A 21,631-nucleotide genomic window follows, 5' to 3' on the forward strand; every position below is an offset into this window, starting at 1 on the left:
TGCCCTTGTACCGCATGTAAGTGGTTTTACCATGTGGTAACTAGCTACAGGTCTCGGTTAAAAAACGTGGTAGGGCAAGTCTAAATCGCTCTCGGGGGGGTAAAAAAAAGTTTAAAATTTTTTATTTTTTTGATTTAAAACGCTCATTTTAATTCCCTTGCAAATCCATTCAAGGAGGGTGAGGAGCACGGATAAACGGAAAGAATGGGCACACAGCTCTGACCAAAAACACAAAGAACGCCTCTGCTGCTTCAGCATCTGAACTCTTTTGCCAGAGTGAACAATAGCATCTACAATGCCTTCAGCCAACTCTTCATACTTTGTGTGCCAATCCTCCCTAGTATGTACTGACTCCACAACTGCTCCTTTACCCTTATCCACACTACCTCTCCCACCTGCAAAATACTGGAACCCATTGGCTCAGACATTGTTTGCACTTGAGGAGCACTTTGCGGTCCGTCAGCACCCGCATCACCATCCATTCTGGGTTGGTGTTGTTGTGGAACCATCTCCTGACATGTTTGCGGAACCATAGCATCATGCCAACATGCAAATTGAATGTCCCATTCCGCAAGGACATCCCCTTGGAGAGCATCAAGGAGTGAACCCATCTGCTCCATATTGACACTGGCTATACTAGGAAAAGCCTGTAAAGACTCAGCTAGTCCATCGGTAGTATGTCAACGTAACAATTCCTCTTGAATGCCAGAAACATACTCCGAATGTAACTGCTGTGAGTGGCCTCCAAGTGTGCTTTCGCAACTTGCACCTCAGCTTCCAGAACCACAACCCTGTCCCCTAGTTGTAGCTACATCTGTGCCTACTGACTCCACAGGGCTTCATTCTCATTCCACAATTGAATGACTTCAGATTCCAAACTCACCACCTTGAGGGTTCGCTCCCCGTAGGTTATTGTGTTGCAAGGTGAGCGAGCAACTACGCATAGAACTGCAACTGCACATTTATTGGTTGCAATCTAAAGGACATTCCAGTCGAGGGAGTCGAAGAGACCACCCCAGGCTTCAAGACCACTGCAAGTTCTTCTGTTGTTGACACCCAAACTGCTTCATACACCACTACCGCTGTAGTAGAGGTCACCGTTGTGGTTGTTAATGTGTGCTGAAGTTGCGCCAACCATCTCTAAGTGCAATCCACCAACTAGCAAAATGCCTCCGAAAACACCCGTCTCAGGTCACAGGTGCCACTGACACCTCAACCTTTTTGCCCATTACCGATGGAGGAGGTGGATGCATCACACTAATCTGAGTTGAAGACACCCCACTATGGAACAAACTCGTTGCCCCACCTACATGAGGAGGAGTAAGGTGTGCAAGAGAAGAAACCACTCCTTGAGTGGTATGAGACCCTTGATGTTTCTACTTCTTGGGCAATCGACCGGATGAAACTTCAGCCTCCTCTCCTATAGAGGTCCTTCAAGCGCAAGGGTAAGAATTAATGCAATATTTCGTCGAGGCACAGTAGACTCAAGCTATAAAGGGAATAAAATCTCCAAAATCTGGCCAATATTTGAGTTCATAGACTGCTTCTTATATACCACCGTTGCCACCCTCTGAGCCTTTGCATTTATGTGCTCCTTGAGAACATGTGCCCAAGGCACTGCTCATTGCTCAGCTACCGTGATCATCCTTTGAGATTGGGGAGTGATTGTGTAGGTCTTTGCTTGCAAAAAGACCGACTCAAGAGTCCAGTGATACATGTCTAGAACTTGAACATCCTTGCATGAACTGAGCTTGTACTCTCCTCTAGAAGGATTCCCAAACTCAACCAACATTGCCTTTGTTGAACAAGTGGGCTACACAAACAATCTGCCATCCATCTGCAAATACAGTCACTCATAAATCAACTGAATGGTCAGCTCCCGATGCTCACCCAAAAACTCCATAGCTGATCCCATCACCAGCTGCTATTGGCAAAGCACCAACGCTGCCGAGTGAACATTCACCCTTAGCCAATCGATGCTGGTGAAGCTTCGAATTCGCAGATGGTGAAGACGAGCATCAATAGATTGAGAATCAATATAAACCGAAGGGATGAAGGGGTGAAACTACGCATGTGCCATCACCATAGTGATGTAAAGTAGAAGAGAGCAAAGAGCGCTGAATGCATGGAAAGATCGGAAGCCGAAGGAGATCAAGAGAACTGCAAGTGCGATGAGGAATAGTAAGCACCCAATTGGTACATGCAAACAAATGCCCAAGGATTGCAATCTAGATTGCCTATACCCTGCCTTGATGACAGGTTGTTGCATGGTGGCTAGGATAGGACCTTGCAGAAGGTGTTGTCATCATGCATCGACCCCTTCTGCCACATGTCCTCATGCAATTGCTCTGCCACCTCCACCTCAACGCTATGCAAAAAACCATTAACTGGATGTGGAAGTACGTGCCCTTGCAAATCTGCAAGATAGAATGATATACACCCGCAATCATGAAAGATCCCGAATGGACCCGACTGTTGGCTCTTTCCTATGGCTTCCGCAGGAAGAGCACGGTATTCTCAATATGCAAGGTTCCAAGGCTTTTTATCACCTACAGATATATCAGGGTTGTCGTTTGTAGTATATGTGTAGCTTAGGACCTTGAGTCGTATTCCAGTGAGAGACATAGGATTAAGTGTGGTAAGAAAAAATAGTGCATGCATGTGTAAAAGGAACTTGTATCATCATGGTTGAGGTAATGAAGGCTTTCGTCTTCATTGGGGGTTGCAGGGTTTAGGAGGATTTTAAGGGTTAGAAGTAGGTTCCAAGGTTAGAAGAGGTTCCAGGGTTAGAAGGAGTTCGAAGGTTTAGAAGGAGGTCCAAGGTTTAGAAGGAGGTTCCCAGGTTTAGAGAGAGGTTCCAGAGTTTAGAAGGAGGCTCCAAGGTTTAGAGTAGGGTATATGGTGGAGAACTTGTCTCCCTTGTAGATCATGGAGATTAAGGGTTGAGGAACTAAGGGTTTAGGGGGAGCATAGGAGTGGGAGAGGAAGAAGGTGTAAGAGCATGGGGGAAAGAAGAAGAGGAGGAAGGAGGAGGAGGAGGAGGAGGGAGGAGGAGAAGGGAGGAGAAGGGAGGAGGAGGAGGAGGAGGGAGGAGGAGGAAGAGGGAGGAGGAGGAGGAGGAGGAGGGAGGAGGAGAGGGAGAGGATGGGTTGCAAGGTTGGAGGAGAGGGGAGGAGGAGTTGCAAGGTTAGGACATGCTTTTGGATGTGGAGTGCAAGGAAGCATGGACACTTGAGACAATTGCTTGGAATACCAAAGTAGAACTCAACACAATGCCCCAAAGAGTGTGGGCTTCATTCCATTATGGGGTATTTATACAAGTTGGAGGGCTTCTCTCTCTGCATGTAGGAATTGTAAGACATTCTCTCTCTACATGTAGAACTTGTATATAGAAGTTGCATGTAGGAGTTGCATGTAGAACTCATATGTAGGAGTTGCATGTAGAACTCGCATGTAGGAGTTGCATGTAGAACTCGTATGTAGGAGCTGCATGTAGGAGTTGCATGTGGAACTCGCATGTAGGAGTTGCATGTAGAACTCGCATGTAGGACTTGCATGTAGGAGTTGCATGTAGGATCCATTTCATTACCCGTCCTCAGGTTATGGCTTATTGTGAGCATGTACATGGATTGCCATGCTTTTAGTCTAGTGGTGGCTGTGGAACTTGTGTCGTGCCAATCAATCCTGATGTAAATCCTTGGCACCATACAATTTTTGCTCAGTTTCCAGTTAGCTTATATCCACCATTTTCTCGAACAGAGATATGTGACGTGCTTCTAAGAAAATCACTCTTTCATAGAGTCGACTTGTAATCTGAGCATCAACCGGTTCATTGGGATTGAAATTGAGTGGAGGCAAATGGGAATCGAGGTAACATGGGACCTCTAGAATGAATTCCAGTCTGTCCAATTCTCTTACATATTCTTCCTTGGCTAAGCTAGTGAATAGTTCTGACATTTGGATCATTTGGCTAGCTTGATGTTGGAGAATGACAGATGATGATGAGGTCTGGTGATATTGCTAATACAAGTGGTGCCCATGTAGCCATCTTTATGATTCTATAGTGCTTCGGGGAGGTTGTTCAAATGGTATTTCAGTCCCTTGTGTACAATAGTCATACTATTGATCTGGCACTAGCTCCCCTTGTGGCTCATCGACTAGCATGGTGTCGATGGGTGGTTCTCGTGATGATGTAGCCTTAGGCTCTGGTGCCAATCTTTCCTCAAGTTCTGGTGGCCATCTTGTTTCAGGCTCTGGTTACTGCTATTGTTGGAGATATATTGGTTGCAATTGTGCACTGAGCTGTAGCATCTTGTGGGGCAATTCCTCAATCCTGACCTCTAGAATAGGTATTTCTTCTAAGGCATCTGCACTTATCAATGTGATAGTAGGAGAAGTTGGTGACGGCTCCCATACTGGTGAGAAGGGTATGTCCAACTCCTCAATTGGTTTTGGCGACTGGGGCAGAGTCATTTCTCTTTCTTGTAGTTCTTTTCTTATGATTATAGCCAATAAGTGTGGAATTTTACATTTTTGGCCTGATGAACCAGCTAGTTTCTTTGTAAAGAAGATGACTAAATGCTAGACCCAGTCTTGTTTTAGCTTCCTACTCAACAAAACAAATGTGCAAAGTGGAAGAGATTGATTCTTGCCGCACTTAACCCCCAGCATTGTGGATAGGAATTGTGCTGCTTCCTTGAGGCAATAATTAAGGATTGTGCAAACAATATGCCGTCCCTATGGAACAGTGTGCCCTTGGTGAGGAGAGACTATACTTCGAGAAACTTTGCATCGACAGGCTGTGTAGGGTATTTGGTACCTTGTGTTGGTAGTGAGAAAGCCCTTTGAATGACTGTACTATCAAGGATAATGTCTAGTGGGCTCTGATGTACATTGATTGTACTGTAGTTGCCAACCTTTGCATTGTTGGAGTTGTAAGAATGGAGAAAGTCTTTGATGTATGTGGTCATTGTAGGACTGTCCCCTAAGGATTTTAGTCTCTCATGCAAACTACCTAGACCCCTTTACTTTAAGTAAGATGTTGCTTCCTGGGAAAGAGCATAAGTCGATGTGGGTGGCCAGACAAGTTTCAGTGACTGGGCTATTGACATATCGAGCTCCACTCGCAATATGCCAGGGTGACCGTTGTGCATTTATGTCACCGACTTGTTAGCTACAGATGCGGTTGTTACACCGCCCATGAATAATAGCTGGATGACAGCTATCCTTATCTACACTAGTTCGTGGCTCAGTTAGTATGCCACCTTAGTTAGTTGAGTTTGGTTTGAGGCCCACATATAGGGTTCTTCTATTTCTTTGTACTTGAGTTCTTTTGGCTTTCACAACTAAGAAGAGGAAAACTGTTTTCAGTCTCCACCCTTGTGTGTGTTCCCCCATTGTGTATGTGAGAAAGCCGCAAGTGAGACTCCTCCCTCTTCACATGGTATCAGAGCCTTGTTCGTGGTAAGGAGCTCAAGAAAGCAAACCAAGTTTGCGATGTCCTGGTAAGAGGACCAGTGTTGCTTTCCTTTTTTGAGATTGGGAGCAAATCTCTGCAGGTAGCACAGCCGGAAGTGCAAGAGTGCACTGTCACAGATTGAGACACCCTTTGCGGTGTGGCGAGAGGGCATTATATGCTGCGGGATAGGGCAAAGCCCTGGGTGACTTTATTTTTCTGATTCAAGGCCATTTCGGGGCCCGTTTTGGAGGCAGAAGTTCTTCGCGGGCACTCAAAGAAAAGGTCATGTTTTTGCTGTGCGACCATTGCTCTGCTGGTCGGTGAGAAGTTACCACAGAAATTGCATCGTATGCCTATGCACAGAGATATTGGGAGTTGCAGAATCATCCTTATTGCCTGTTGATGCAAAATCGTCACTAGGAAGTGACTGTGTGGTCAAAAACCACTTTCGTCAGTTTTGCAGATTTGCCCTTGTGAGGCAGAAGCTGTGTTTTTTGCAGTGACAGAATATTTTGTAGTGTTTTGTAATGGCATCTGATTCTCTTTTACAGATTGTCACTGAAAAGCTTGACAAGAACAACTTCCAAGCATGGAAGTTTAGAATGACGAATTTCCTTATGGGAAAAGGCTACTGGGAGTTCATTACAGGAAATGAAGAAGAACCAATTCTTCCTAACGTTCCCAATCAACAGGAAATGCAGACATTTAAAGGATGGCATGAGAGAGCTAGAAAAGTTATGTACTGGCTGTCTATCAGTATTTCAGATTCAATGATTGTGCATATTCAGGATGCAAGTACGCCAAAGGTGGCATGGGATACTTTGGCTAAAATGTACAGCACAAATACGCAGGCCAGGAAAATGCAGCAAGCAGGAGCTGCACAATGTGCAGAGAGAAAATATGAGCATCAATGACTACCACATGAAGGTGAAGAAAATTGCGGATGCACTTGCTTCCATTGGATCGCCAGTGGATGATGATGATTTAGTTTCAGTGACCTTGAATGGTCTAGGAAAGGATTATGCACAGTTCCGGACATCCATTGCCGTCCATGAAAAATTTCCTGATTTTGAGGAGTTGATTGCTCTTCTAATTTCTGAAGAGCAGAGAAATGGTGGTGCATCTTCTTCAGGAAGAAACTGTCTTCTACTCAAATGCTGGAAGAGGTAGAGGCAGAGGTAGAGGAGGCCGATCTGGAGGCCATGGTAGAAATCAGAATATGCAGCAATCTCAAGAAAACCAGTCCTATGCAGGAGGACATGGTGACTCTAGAGGCAGGGGGAGCCAAAGAGGCCGTGGTGGATGGCAGAGAGGCCAAAATGCAAACAGCAATGTTGAATGCTACTACTGTGGAAAAATGGGACATATGGCTAAAGACTGCTACAAAAAGTAGAATGACATTATGAATGGAAAATTGCAGCAAGGCAATTATGCATCTTCTAGTAGGCAGGGTGATGACAGAAATGAGCATCTATTTATGGTGCAGCATATGACCAATTCAGTGACAAGTGCAAAAGAACGAAATGATGTGTGGTATAATGACTCAGATGCATCAAACCACATGACAGGTCATGCAGAATGGATGCAGGATGCAAGGAAAATGGAAAAGCCAGGATTTGTGGAGACTGGTGATGATACTGCACATCCTATTGTGCAGATTGGTAAAATTCCTTTGTCTATGCAGGATGGGAAAAAGAAATACCTGTCCGATGTATTTCATGTCCTGAACATCACCAAGAACCTGGTTTCTATTGGTCAAATGGTTGAGTAGGGCTTGCAGGTCAGATTTAATCCTCATGGATGCTTTGTTGAGGATATGAAAAATAACGGTCGCTTGATAGCAAAAGGAAAGAAGAAGGGCAGGACATGGATGCGGACATGCCTGAATTGAGTGCAACTATGTTTGCACATGGGACCGGTGTAGTTGCAGATATTGATATCTGGCACAAACGCATTGGTCATGTTAATATACAATGACTTAAATCAATGCAAGCCCAAAATATTGTTGCAGGATTGCCTAAATTCAAGGTTGCAGAAATGCACAAGGTTTGTGAAGCCTGTCAATTTGGGAAATAGACAAGGAAACCTTTTCCTAGGCATGTTCAAGAGAGTAAAAAGCCATTGGAATTAATCCACTCTGATGTGTGGACTACTAAAGCTGCATCTATTGGAGGCTGTCACTATTTTGTCACATTTATTAATGACTTCAGTAGAAAACTTTGGGTGTATTTTATGAAAAAGAAAAGTGAAGTGTTTGGGCACTTCAAAGCTTTTAAAGCTATGGTTGAAAAAGAAACAGGCCTGCAAATAAAATGCGTAAGATCAGATGCGGGGGGAGAGTACCTCTCAAATGAGTTTGCAAGGTTCTTGCAGGAGCATGGTATAAAGCAGCAATATTCATGCAGTCATACCCCACAGCAAAATGGAATTGTAGAAAGGAAAAACAGGCATATTGGAGAGGTATCTCGGGCCATGCTAAATGAAAAAGATCTACCAGATTATTATTGGGCTGAAGTAGTTGCTACAACAGTTTATATAATGAACAGGACTCCCACTATAGCAATACATGGCATGACGCCAGAGGAGATGTATACTGGTAGGAAACCAGACATTTCTCATTTGAAAATTTTTGGTTGCATTGCCTATGTCCATGTGCCAGATGAGTTGAGGTCCAAGTTGGAACCAAAGGCTGAGAAGTGCATCTTTATTGGTTATTCTCTGCAGCAGAAAGGGTATAGATGCTATAACCCTTCTACACGTAAGTTCACAGTGAGCAGAGATGTTGTTTTTAATGAGATGAGCAGCTGGTATAAACTAGTAAATGTGATGATTGATGTAGATGCACAAAATGGTAATGCTGCACAAAATTCACAGCAGCAATCACAAAATATCAGTGGACCTGCAATGTCCTCTAGCAGTGGTTCACATACTTCGCCATGGACAGGTAGATTGAGATCAGAAGAATCTCCTCAAAGCAATGCAGATAGTGGTACGCAGGTATCACGAAAAGGAAAAGAGAAGGTAGATCAGCCCATGTTTGATGTGAATGCAGGTCACTCTTATGTGGATGGTGAATCCAGTGGCTCAGAATAGAGCATTGATGATGAGTTGGGTATTCCTAGGCATGTTCAAGAGAGTAAAAAGCCATTGGAATTAATCCACTCTGATGTGTGGACTACTAAAGCTGCATCTATTGGAGGCTGTCACTATTTTGTCACATTTATTAATGACTTCAGTAGAAAACTTTAGGTGTATTTTATGAAAAAGAAAAGTGAAGTGTTTGGGCACTTCAAAGCTTTTAAAGCTATGGTTGAAAAAGAAACAGGCCTGCAAATAAAATGCCTAAGATCAGATGGTGGAGGGGGAGAGTACCTCTCAAATGAGTTTGCAAGGTTCTTGCAAGAGCATGGTATAAAGCAGCAATATTCATGCAGTCATACCCCACAGCAAAATGAAATTGTAGAAAGGAAAAACAGGCATATTGGAGAGGTATCTCGGGCCATGCTAAATGAAAAAGATCTACCAGATTATTATTGGGCTGAAGCAATTGCTACAACAGTTTATATAATGAACAGGACTCCCACTGTAGCAATACATGGCATGACGCCAGAGGAGATGTATACTGGTAGGAAACTAGACATTTCTCATTTGAAAATTTTTGGTTGCATTGCCTATGTCCATGTGCCAGATGAGTTGAGGTCCAAGTTGGAACCAAAGGCTGAGAAGTGCATCTTTATTGGTTATTCTCTGCAGCAGAAAGGGTATAGATGCTATAACCCTTCTACACGTAAGTTCACAGTGAGCAGAGATGTTGTTTTTAATGAGATGAGCAGCAGGTATAAACTAGTAAATGTGATGATTGATGTAGATGCACAAAATGGTAATGCTGCACAAAATTCACAGCAGCAATCAGAAAATATTAGTGGACCTACAATGTCCTCTAGCAGTGGTTCACATACTTCGCCATGGACAGGTAGATTGAGATCAGAAGAATCTCCTCAAAGCAATGCAGATAGTGGTACGCAGGTATCACGAAAAGGAAAAGAGAAGGTAGATCAACCCATGTTTGATGTGAATGCAGGTCACTCTTATGTGGATGGTGAATCCAGTGGCTCAGAATAGAGCATTGATGATGAGTTGGGTATTCCTTCTGTTGTTACACCTGGAGTAAGGAAGACCAGGGATCTTTTGAGAGCACCTAGAAGTGAGCCTATTTTGCATAGGTCTACCAGAGCTAGGTATCCTGTGGATAGGCTAAAATATGATGGATTTACAGCCATTCACTATGCCTATATGGTCAAAGTGATACAGGAACCAGAACCCATTTCTTTTGAGCAAGCCATGGGAAAAGAAAAATGGGAGAAAGCCATGGATGAAGAAATGGATGCCTTAGATGCAAATGCAACATGGGAATTGGTGCCTTTGCCTAAAGACAAGAATGCAATTGGCTGTAAATGGGTTTATAAGGTGAAGCACAATGCAGATGGTTCTGTGAACAGATACAAGGCAAGATTAGTTGTCAAGGGGTATGCACAGACATATGGCATTGATTATGAAGAAACATTCAGTCCAGTTGCGAGGATGGCGACTGTAAGAGCAGTAATTGCTATGGCTGCATCAAAGGGATGGTCTTTACATCAGATGGATGTACAGAATGCCTTCTTGTATGGTGATTTGCAAGAAGAGGTCTATATGGAGCAACCACCAGGTTATGTGCATGCTGTTCATCCTGAGTTTGTTTGCAGGTTGAAGAAAGCCTTGTATGGCTTGAAGCAAGCACCTAGAGCATGGTCTGATAAGATAGGACAGTATCTTGTTACTATTGGCTTTCAGATTTCCAAGGCAGATTTCTCACTCTATGTGAGAAAAACAGAGAAGGGTATTATGCTACTTGTCATTTATGTTGATTATTTGATCATCACAGGTGATAGTGATGAAGACATCCTTCATGTGAAAATGCTATTGAAGCAGAAGTTTGAGATGAAGGATTTGGGAGAGCTACATTATTTCTTAGGCATTGAGGTGATTAGATCACCAAGTGGGATACAGCTCTTGCAGAGGCAGTATGGACTGGACATGCTGTCCAAATATGGGATGACAGGCTGTAAGCCTATTTCAAATCCTTTGGAGCAGAATGTGAAGCTGAGCACAGATGTAGGTGAGCTTTTGGAAGACCCTACTATGTACATACGCATAGTAGGAAGTTTGATTTACATGACTATTACAAGGCCAGATTTGAGCTATGCTGTTGGGTTGGTAAGTCAGTTTATGCAGGCTCCAAGGAAACCGCATTTGGATGCAGTTAGATGCATACTCAGGTATGTGAAGTCCACATTGCAGTATGGACTATTCTATGAGGCTGGGGTTCAGATACAGCTGCATGGATACACTGATGCTAATTGGGCTGGTAGTATTTCTGATAGACGATCTACCAGTGGATATGTGTTCTCTTTTGGGAGTGCTACAGTCACTTGGAGCAGCAAGAAACAGCCTACAGTTGCCTTGTCGAGCACAGAGGCTGAGTACAGGGGTGCAGCAATGGCTGCATGTGAGGTAGCTTGGTTGCATAAGCTACTCTATGATATGCATCAGTCTACAGATGGGCCAGTTGTCATTTATTGTGACAACATGAGCAGTATACACTTGGCAAATAACCCAGTCTATCATGCTAGAACAAAGCACATTGAGGTGCATTATCACTATGTGCAGGAGAAGGTTTTACTAGGTCTTATTGATCTAGTTTATGTCAGCACAGAGGATCAGGTAGCTGACATATTCACAAAGGCATTGGGCGCAGATAAGCTGCGCAAGTTCAGAGACCTGCTTGGTGTGCAGGAATTGGGATTGAGCTCGAGGGGGAGTGTTGAGATATCGAGCTCCACTCGCGATATGCCAGGGTGACCGTTGTGCATTTATGTCACGGACTTGTTAGCTATAGATGCAGTTGGTACACCGCCCATGAATAATAGCTGGATGACAGCTATCCTTATCTACACTAGTTCGTGGCTCAGTTAGTATGCCACCTTAGTTAGTTGAGTTTGGTTTGAGACCCACATATAGGGTTCTTCTATTTCTTTGTACTAGAGTTCTTTTGGCTTACACAACTAAGAAGAGGAAAATTGTTTTCAGCCTCCACCTTTGTGTGTATTCCCCCATTGTGCTTGTGAGAAAGCCTCAAGTGAGACTCCTTCCATCTCTCCCACTATCTTCACATACATATGCGATGAAAGCATTCATTCTGAGTGCTAGAAACCCGGCATGTGTATACAGTCAAAAGATATTATTCTCATCTTCAGACAAGTCTTGGCAAGTTATGCACAGAGTTTTGGTCCCCATGGAGCATTCCCAGTTGATTCTTGGATGAGAAGATATGATCTTGATTTGGAGAAGCTGTGCAAGTTCAGAGACCTGCTTGGTGTGCAGGAATTGGTATTGAGCTCGAGGGGGAGTGTTGACATATCGAGCTCCACTCGCAATATGCCAGGGTGACCGTTGCGCATTTATGTCACCGACTTGTTAGCTACAGATGCGGTTGGTACACCGCCCACGAATAATAGCTGGATGACAGCTATCCTTATCTACACTAGTTCGTGGCTCAGTTAGTATGCCACCTTAGTTAGTTGATTTTGGTTTGAGACCCAAATATAGGGTTCTTCTATTTCTTTGTACTTGAGTTCTTTTGGCTTTCACAACTAAGAAGAGGAAAACTGGTTTTAGTCTCCACCTTTGTGTGTATTCCCCCATTGTGTATGTGAGAAAGCCACAAGTGAGACTCCTTCCCTCTCTCCCACTATCTTCACATGGGCCCCATCAATGGCTATGTAGGTTGGTGGTGACTGGGGTGGCGTTTGTTCTTCTTGATCATGCACTAAATCCTCTTCGGAGCTATCGCTCTAGACCACAAATGGCTATGGTCGTCGTGGTTGAGAGGATGTAGATGGCTATGAACTCTGGAGGGGGTTTCGTGGTTGAGGTGGTGGGCTCTTTCTGTGCATCCTCGTTAGTGGCGGCATCTTGTCTGAACCTGCATCCATGTGCATGTGGTGTACCATTGATCATTAGATTGGTTGGCAAGCAGGTATGACCTTTCTGTGTGTTTGTGGGAGATCTTATTTTTATACATGCTTTAAGAGTGTGGAATGAAAGTGTGTGGTACAATTATTCATGGAATCATCTATGTGTCTAAGTGAAAGTGTGTGACTGCACGCGACCTAGTAGCTAGGTAGGGACTAACTATATGCTTTTTTTGTTGTTGGGATTTTCATAGGGTAGCTAGAACTTAGGCATCACTTTTGAGCCCTAGGTTAAAATCGATTGATGCTACCTATATGTGTGAAGACATACATATGCAAGTGAGTGCTCGTGATACAATCTAATCCTAACTAAGGAAGACTTGGTTTCCCAAATTTTCATTTTTGTTGGGGATGGCTTGCCGGGGATGGCTCCGATAGGATTCATCTTTCGTACTCGGTAGGGTCCTTGACCTAGATAATTCAGTTTCCCATTGTGTACTTTGGCATTGTATATAGGACCAAGTCACCTTCCTTGATGTCTTTAGCTTTAAGATTCGTGTCAAACCATGCCTTTCTTCAGCGTTTTTTTGTTGTCATGGCATGGTAGGCGACTAGTCTTGTCTCTGTATGCTTCTCCAACTGATAGAGGCTTTCTTCAAGGATTCATGGTCTTCCATGCATTCCTGTATTGGTATGCATAGGCTTGGTGTTACAAATTCTAGTGGGACCACAGCTTCAAGGCCGTACACCAATGAAAAGGTGTGTTCCTTGTATTGACCTTGAGTGTGGTTATGTATGCCCATAAGGCTGCATTTAGTTTCTCTGCCCAATCAGAATGCTATGGTTCTACTACCTTGGTGAGGATAATGCATATTATTTTGTTGGTGGATTTGGCCCCATTCCCTTGGGCATAGTAGGGTGTGCTTTTTTTATGGATTACCATGAAGCCAAGAGTTCTTGGATTACCTCATTGACAAAATGTGTGCCTCTATCCGACACAATTTCAATGGGGCATCCGAATCGGGTGATCACATTTTCATATAAGAATCTTGCTGTGCTTCTGGCATCTGCCTTTTTGATTGCTTTAGCTTTAGCCCATTTTGTAAAGTAATCAGTGGCCATAATGATGTAGCATGCCTGTGTTCCTTTTGTTGCTGGATGTATGGGATCCACATAGTCAATCCCCCATTTTTCAAATGGTTTTTCCATAACAACTATTGTTAGGGGATTGAAGTCTTTGTGTTGTGGCTTAGTAGTCCGTTGGCATACATCATAGCCTTTTACATATTCATAGGCATCTACCCATAGTGTTGGCCACCGGTAGTCTGTGAGGAGAAATTTTCTTGCTGTGGATTCCCCTTGGAAGTATCCTCTTGCAATGCCTTCATGGACTTCAATCAAGATTGGCATGATCTCATGAGACATTACACATCTTCTTAATATCTGGTCCTTGCCCATCTTGTATAGTTGTCCTACAATGAGTTGATAGGGTGAAGCCTTTAGAATCAATTTTCTAGCATCTACTTCTTTCATTTTAGGGGGTGGTCTTCCTCCCATTAAGTACCCGATGATATCTCCACACCACTCTGGAACATCATCTATTTGAAATAGTGTAGCATCTGGTCTTCTACTCCAGTGGCTTCTTCTCTCGACTTGAGACGAGACATGTGATCAGCACTGTAGTGTTGGACACCTTTGCAGACCGCTATTTTGAAGTTGAATTCTTGAAGCAAGAGGAGCCATCTGGTTATTCTTCTTGTTGTACATGGACAGTTCACAAGATAAAGCAATGCTTGATGGTCGGTGTAGAAGACAAAATCATTTGCCCAGTAGATAGTGCCAAAATTTCTTTACACTATACACCATTGCTAGGGCTTCTCTTTCTATGGTGGTATAGTTGATCTCTACATCATTGAGTTGTCGACTGGCAAAGTAGAATGGGTAGTCTTTCTTATGTTCACCAGGTTGACAAATCACACTCCCAATTGCATACTTGGATCCATCAGTATGAACATGAAAATCAATATCCCAATTGGGAGATATAAGGATGGGTGCTGTGATTAGGTGCCACTTTAAAAGCTCAAAGGCTTGGCCGCGCTCTTCGGTCGCTCTTCAGTCCATAAGAATTCCACTAATAATTTGTAAAGTGGTCTAGCTATCATGGCATACCATAATATAAATCTTCTATAATAGCCGGCATGTCCCATAAAGACCTGTACACCTTTGGAATTTGTAGGAGGAGGAAATTCCATGATGGAATGCTCTACCATAGTTACTGACATAACCACCCTAATTAACTTGGCCTCCACTAAGTGATCACTTACAACATCTCCTTGCTCAATCTTCATTATAACAATTGATTCCAGAGAGAATCCTACTAGCATTATTCATCTCATAGAAGTCTTTCAAGATGATCCATACGTCCTCTGATCTCCACCAATTAGAATAGCTATCTTCCATAGGTTCCTTGCCACCATGTGGCTCTTAAACTTCACCTTTCACATTACATAATTTGTCCTATCTAGCTTGCAGTTGTCCTCAACTTGATAGATAGAATATACTACTAATTATCTAATGAACTCCACCTACCAAATTAGGTAATTTGGTTGACCTAGCTTTCCATTGTCCCCAAACTTAGATGATAACATCCATAAGAACTTGGAAGATAAAGTTGATAGATAAATGCTTTGCTACATTTTCTTGATTGAAGCACACCTATTTCTTCTGCACTTGTCATAGAATTGGTCATGTGCTGCACCATAAATAAATGCTTGTTTCTGTCATCACCCTATCTACTAGAGGATGCATAATTGCCTTGCTGTAATTTTCCATTCATAATGTATTATGCTTTTTGTAGTAGTCTTGAGCCATATGACCCATTTTACCACACTAGTAGCATTTAACATTGCTGTTTGCATTTTGGCCTCTCTGCCATCCACCATGACCTCTTTGGCTCCCCTTGCCTGTAGAGTTACCAGGTCCTCCTCCATAGGACTAGTTTTCTTGAGTTTGCTGCATATTTTGATTTCTACCACGACCTCCAAATCAGCCTCCTCTACCTCTGCCTCTACCTCTTCCAGCATATTTGAGTAGAAGATAGTTTCTTTTGAAGTTCCTCCTGAAGAAGAAGCACCACCATTTCTCTGCTCTTAAGAAATCAGAAGATCAAACAACTCCTCAAAATCAGGAAACTTTTCACAAACAGCAATGGATGTCCGGAACTGTGCATAATCCTTTCCTAGACCATTCAAGGTCACAAAAACTAGATCATCATCTTCCACTGGTAAACCAATGGAAGCAAGTGCATTTGAAATTTTCTTCACCTTCATGTGGTAGTCATTAATGCTCATATTTTCTCTCTGCACATTGTGCAACTCCTGCTTGAGCTACATTTTCCTAGCTTGCGTATTTGTGCTGTACATTTTTGCCAAAGTATCCCATGCCTCCTTTGGCGTACTTGCATCCTGAATATGCACAATCATAGAATCTGAAATACTGATAGACAGCCAGTACATAACTTTGCCGGCTCTCTCATGCCATCCTTTAAATGCGTGCATTTCTTGTTGATTGGGAACATTAGGAAGAACTGGGTCTTCTTCATTTCCTGTAATGAACTCCCAATAGCCTTTTCCCATAAGGAAATTCGTCATTCTAAACTTCCATGCTTGGAAGTTGTTCTTGTCAAGCTTTTCAGTGACAATCTATGAAAGAGAATCAGACACCATTACAGAACACCGCAAAATATTCTGTCATTGCCAAAACACAGCTTCTGCCTCACACGGGCAAATCTGCAAAACTAACGAAAGTGGTATTTAACCACACACTCACTTCCTAGTGATGATTTTGCATCAATAGGCAATAAGGATGATTCTGTAACTCCCAGTATCTCTGTGCACAGGCATACGATGCAATTTCTACGACAACTTTTCACCGACCTGTAGAGCAGTGGTCGCACAGCAAAAATAGGGCCTTTTTCTCAGTGCTTGCGGAGAACTTCCGTCTCCAAAACAGGCCCCGAAATGGCCTCAAATCATATATTGCCCTCTCGCCACATCGTGAAGGGCGTCTCAATCTGATACAATGCACTCTTGCACTTTCCAGTTGTTCTACTTGCAGAGATTTGCTCCCAAACTCAAAAAAGGAAAGCAACACTGGTCCTCTTACCAGGACACCGCGAACTTGCTTTGCTTTCTTGAGCTCCTTACCATGAACCAGGCTCTGATACCATGTGAAAATAGTGGGAGAGAAGGAAGGAGTCTCACTTGCGGCTTTCTCACATACACAATGGGGGAATACACACAAAGGTGGAGGCTGAAAACACTTTTCCTCTTCTTAGTTGTGAAAGCCAAAAGAACTCTAGTACAAGTACCAAAAAGAATCAAAAGAATCAAGGAAACATGCAAGGAAGTAGATAGGGAAACAAGCAAGGAAATGTACCCAGCAAGAACCAGAACAACCAAGGGAACAAGTAGGTAAACAGGCAAGGAAACCATCCAAACATTGACTCAGGTGCATCAAACCACATGACAGGTCATGCAGAATGGATGCAGGATGCAAGGAAAATGGAAAGACTAGGATTTGTGGAGACTGGTGATGATACTGCACATCCTATTGTGTAGATTGGTAAAATACCTTTGTCTATGCAGGATGGGAAAAAAAAAAATTTGTCTGATGTATTTCATGTCTTGAATATCACCAAGAACCTGGTTTCTGTTGGTCAAATGGTTGAGCGAGGGTTGCAGGTCAGATTTCATCCTCATGGATGCTTTGTTGAGGATATGCAAAATAACGGTCACTTGATAGCAAAAAGAAAGAAGAAGGGTAGGATGTTTACGTTGGATGCAAACATGCCTGAATTGAGTGCAACAATATTTGCACATGGGACCGATGTAGCTGCAGATAGTGATATCTGGCATAAACGCATTGGTCATGTTAATGTACAATGACTTAAATCAATGCAGGCCCAAAACATTATTGCAGGATTGCCTAAATTCAAGGTTGCAGAAATGCATAAGGTATGTGAAGCCTGTCAATTTGGAAAAAAGGCAAGGAAACCATTTCCTAGACATGTTCAAGAGAGTAAGAAGCCATTGGAATTAATCCACTCTGATGTGTGGACTACTAAATCTGCATCTATTGGAGGTTGTCATTATTTTGTCACTTTTATTGATAACTACATCAGAAAAGTTTGGGTGTGTTTTATGAAAAAGAAAAGTGAAGTGTTTGGGCATTTCAAAGCTTTTAAAGCTATGGTTGAAAAAGAAACAGGCCTACAAATAAAATGCCTAAGATCAGATGGAGGGGGAGAGTACCTCTCAAATGAGTGCTCAACATTTGATTTGTCATCATCTTGAAACTTATAGCTAGCCTCCTCAATACCTTTTTCTTGTTCATCCTCCTTGGTTCCATCATTTAGGGCCTTCTTTGCCTTCCTCTCCTACAATGCCCTTGCAAGTTCCCTGATTTCCTCCCCCCATCTCTCATCACCTTATTTAATGCCTTGATAGCCTGCTCCCTCCATTGCCATCTTAGTTAGTATGCCATCTTAGTTAGTATGCCATCTTAGTTTGTGGCTTAGTTAGTATGCCATCTTAGTTACTTGAGTTTGGTTTGAGACCCACATATAGGGTTCTTCTATTTCTTTGTACTAGAGTTCTTTTGGCTTTCACAACTAAGAAGAGGAAAACTGTTTTCAGCCTCCACCTTTGTGTGTATTCCCCCATTGTGTATGTGAGAAAGCCACAAGTGAGACTCCTTCCTTCTCTCCCACTATCTTCACAAAGCATTGGCACGTTCCCTGCCTTGCGTGATCTTCTTGTACTCCTCTATGGACTTTTTACAAAATTCTATAAGTTGAGGTGGCATAAGAAGATCTGGGGAGGAAACATCATCACGTGCTAGTGATTGAGAGCGTCTTCTTTCATGTTGAGGGGGTCTACTATCTGATTGATCATCACGAGGACGTTTCCCTGCTAGCTCAACATCATAGGGACAATTGTCGATGGCAATAATCTTCGGCATGATAAAATTTAGGATTAAAAAAGCTGTGATGCAGTTTTGCAAAGGCAACTCGTGTAAAATAAACTGTTGGCTAGCTGCGGCAGCAAAACGGTAGCAGCGGTAGCAAAAATTAAAAAAAGTGAAATTTTCGGGGGCCGGTTACATGCACTGTGTAGTACACTTAAAAAGTGCAAAACCGAAAGCGTGGTGCGCTTTCTGTGAACCACACGTGCTTTTTTATAGTGAATGTTTGCGAACGGGAAAGTGGGATGAGCGTTGACACAAAACGTTCTAGGCTCTAGCAAACACTACTCTCGACCCTTAGGAAGCATTGCATGCCCCTTTTGCCCGAAGGCATCTAGAACACAGGACTCCACAAGGGAGGAAAGGATCTCCTATCTACTCCTTTTGCCCCTATTGTGGGATAGCAGGAGGGATGGACTCCTATTGCTAGCAAACGCTACTCTCGACTCTTATGAAGTTGTGAGTGCATCTTTTGCCTGAAGGCAGCTAGATTACAAGACTCCACAAGGGAAGAGAGGATCTTCTATAAGATCATACACACACAAATAAAACACATAAACAAACACCCAAGAGAGACAAAAATGCTTGTTTTATTACAAGAGAGGTGCTTGCCCCAAACTAGTTTCGCTTGATCTCTCAAGCTCTTCAATGGAGCACCTCTTGAAATGTGATACAAGAATGAGAGTATCTCTCTTTATATAGAAGTGGGGAGGGCTAGGGTTTGTTGCACCATTGTATATGGGATAACTCTCTCAACTTTGCATAGGAGAACCCATGGGATACAAGGTACAAAAAAGCTCATAACAAACCCGATGAAGGTGCCATTTGGTGCAAAATGATGCTGAGAACCAGTACAATCTTTTTGCTAAAAAATCCAATGCCGCCCGTCTGAACATTCTGGACGCCTCGTATGGTGTGCGCTACTCCCGACTAGCGATTTGACTAAAAGTGGCCATAACTAACTCAAAATGAACCCGATGAAGAAGCTGTCTATTGCAAAAAGAAGCTGAGAACCAAAACTATCTCTTCACCAAAAAGTATCTGATAGTGACCCAGATATCCCAGGCATCATGTGGGGCCCACATTGCTAATGAGTCACGATTTGACCAAAAAAGATTGCAAATTCTGTGGATTTCTCTAGCAAATGAGAGGAGGCAGTAGTTGGCAAAGCCGATGAAGTTTAGGGTTTAGGGTTAAGGGTTTAGGGTTTAGGGTTTGGGGTTTGGGGTTTGGGGTTTGGGTTTTGGGTTTAGGGTACAAATGCCACGATGAAGGTCTTATCCATATGGATAGTGTCTATTCATCATGACAAGGGGATAAGGATTCAATAATCCCAGGGCCATTTCCTATGGGTGGACCATTTTCGATAGGTAGGAGTAAGCCACCATTGTGGGCTGCCCAGAAAGGAGCACCTTCATGGGATAACATGTCAGGAAGGATATTGGTACTACCTTTCTTCCATTCAATAGTAAAATCATACATCGTGAAGAATTCTTGCTAATGGGCAAGTCGGCCTCATCGGATCTGTTTATTGATACGTGTCGTGCAAAAAGTTTTGAAATTTTGATTGTCTGTTCTTAGGATGAACTCTCTGTTAAGAATGAAGGGTTCTAACTTTTGTATGGCACACTTGATTGCAAGGATTTCTTTTTCTATAGAGTGGTAGTTTAATTCAGCTCCTTGAAACATGCCAGATCAGAATGCACAGATGATTTCTTGTGTCTAGGTTTTCTCAAGTAGTACTGCACCCCAAAATTAGTTGGATGCATCAGTTTCAATGACCAGGGTACCAGTGGCGGAAGGGATGCTCAGCAGGGGCAGATTTTGGATTTTCTCCTTGATGTGTCGGACAACTTCTGTTTGAATAGAACCCTAGGAGGGTTCCAATTTTATGTAGACAGAGTTGTAGATGGAAACAATCCTTGACCAATTGTTCATAGAAAGGTGAGATATGGTTGTGACATCCAAGGAAGCGCTAGAGTTGAGTCTGATTACGTATTTCATCTGGAAAGGCAAGGAGTGCCTTAAGAACATGGTCTTGCATCTAGATAGCACCCTTATGAATATGTACACCAAGGAACTCTATAGTCTCTTGCCCGATCATAATCTTCTTGGCAGAGAGTGCAAGGCCTTTATTTTTAAAGAGATCATAAACAATCTGCAAATGTTTGAGATGAGAAGGGAGATCCTTACTGTACACTAGAATATCATTGATATAAAAAAGATAGAAAGAATGATAGGGGCTGAAAACCGAATGTATAAATTTTTGGAATTTGACTTGTGCTATTGTCTTTAGCTCGAAAGGAAGGACGTTCCATTGGTAGAACCCTTGGGGACCACAAACCCAGTTTGGGGGCGGTCTTTAGGGAAAATCCAGCTTTCAGATCAAACTTGGAGAAGATCTTGGAGACGGTGATCTTCTGCATCAGATATTCCTTATTGGGAATGGGATAGGATAGTGAGAGCAAACACTTGTTGAGTGGCTTGTAGTTGATTACAAGCCGGTTTTTGCGTTGCTTCTGCTCAGAATGCTTGTTCACATAAAAGGTAGCCGTAGCCCACCATTCAGAGCGAGACTCAGAAATAAGACCCATTTCAAGAAGGTAAGAAATTTCTTGATTGTAGAGTACTTGATCCTATTAAGTAAACCCATATGGGCTTTCTTTAAAAGGCTTTGACCCCATCCCGGAGAGGTAGGGAGACCTGATGCTGGAATATATGTTTAAATGCAAGAGGAGACTCACCGCTATAGTCTTGTACAAACCTTTCTTGCATTTGTTTGAGAGAAGAGAGCATGTGCAGAGTATGAGTACGCGTGCGCAGGCTCTTCTCTTCTTCATCATGGAGAAGACCCTTAATGTAGGCGTCTAGCTCATCACCGACCATGGATTGTTGTGCATCTTCAAAAGGCTGGGGACTGTTGAGCTCAGTTGTTGCTAGAAGTGGAGAGGCTTCAAGCGTCGGAGCAAATTCCGATGGGGGCTCTATGAATGGTGAGGCAGGAATGCACATGCTGACAATCTGGAGGTCTTCATCCAGGGGTTTAAGCACTTTCTTGAGTTGTTCGCAAGCGGGGATATGTACAAGTGAGCCACCAATTGTTAGAACCATTTCATTAGTAGAGAAACCGAAAGGA

The sequence above is a fragment of the Dipteris shenzhenensis genome, chromosome 18 (genome assembly GCF_047967505.1).
Source record: "Dipteris shenzhenensis isolate YYH24624 ecotype China chromosome 18, Dip_SZ_1.0, whole genome shotgun sequence".
Lineage (NCBI taxonomy): Eukaryota > Viridiplantae > Streptophyta > Polypodiopsida > Gleicheniales > Dipteridaceae > Dipteris > Dipteris shenzhenensis.